The sequence below is a fragment of the Oncorhynchus tshawytscha genome, unplaced genomic scaffold (genome assembly GCF_018296145.1).
Source record: "Oncorhynchus tshawytscha isolate Ot180627B unplaced genomic scaffold, Otsh_v2.0 Un_contig_11569_pilon_pilon, whole genome shotgun sequence".
Taxonomy (NCBI): Eukaryota; Metazoa; Chordata; class Actinopteri; order Salmoniformes; family Salmonidae; genus Oncorhynchus; species Oncorhynchus tshawytscha.
This window is the reverse complement of record NW_024608776.1, coordinates 77,501-78,774: the sequence shown is the minus strand read 5'-3', so window position 1 is coordinate 78,774 and position 1,274 is coordinate 77,501.

The following is a 1,274-nucleotide window of genomic DNA, read 5'->3' as shown; positions in this document are numbered from 1 at the left end:
CAGGTCCGTTAAGAACAATGGGTGGGTTGTGGTCACCAGGCAACGTGTAGTGTTTTTAGAAGGTGAGACCACACTGACCTTCCCTGGTCAGATGGGGGAAGTGATCTGATGATCAGTGACCCCACTGACTGGTGTCTCTGATCTGGTCCTGGCTACCATCAGGTAGCTGGCATGATTCACAGAGGTTATGGGCATGGCCATTCTTCACACATGGCATGGCCACTCACTTTCAGAATATGGCATACCATTTCTTCACTAGAGCATGGTGCCTTACCTCCTTGTGCTCTGCAGCATTTGCAGGTGGCCCCTACTACTGGGGAACAGTCAAAGACAGGAGCGTGTAGTCCGTAGGAAAAGGCAACAAAACCAACCTGGAGTCGAGGTTACTGCTGCGTGTAGACTACAATACTGTTATAAGCTGAAATTTCCCAAAGAGTCTTAGGTTTATTATCATGGAAAGACAGGGGTGTGATTATCATACAGGCCCGGCTCTAGGCAGGGAGCTACATAGCGGTCACTTAGGGCCCCGGCGATAGGGGCCCCGACTCAGTCAGAGTCTCAACTTACTATTGAGGGTAAGAATAGTAGAATACACCAGGTCCAATTTCAAAATGTGTTTGTGCATCAGCAGTTTTTCTCTTGCTATGTCAGTCACTCAATTAGCTGACAATTAGCCATGTACATTTGTAGACTAGTAGTTAGTCTAGCCAGCTATCTAAACGTAATCATGGCCAAATACCCCGGGCACACAGGTCACGTGCCCAGGTGTCCTGACTCAGGGGGCCCCCGTGATTTTGTTAGTCATTCTCACTCAGATATCACATAAACATGGGCTTAAGTCAAGGTCAAGGTTTAGAATTGTAGGAAATGAGATGTAAAAATGCAAACAAAATGGGTCGAATTTCAGGAAATTGAGTGTAAAACTGAATATTTTCTCTCTCTCTGCCTCGTGGCAAAATGAGTAGAATTACATTAAATGTTTTATAAAATAGCTAAATGTTCTCTTCGCCCCATGGCGAAATGTGTAGAATTGCAGCAAATGAACTATAAAACGTACATTTGTCTCTCCACAGACTAAAACGTTTTACAGCGAGGTGGGGGGGCCTCCCAACCAAATCTCACTTAGGGCCCCCAAAACGCTAGAATCGGCACTGTTATCATGATAGGCTAGAAGACATCACAAAATGGAGAAAGAGGCTGAGGAGTAGAGAGATGCACTTGGCACGGACTACCAAACAGACAAATATAAATTATGTATATGCCCTTTGATTATT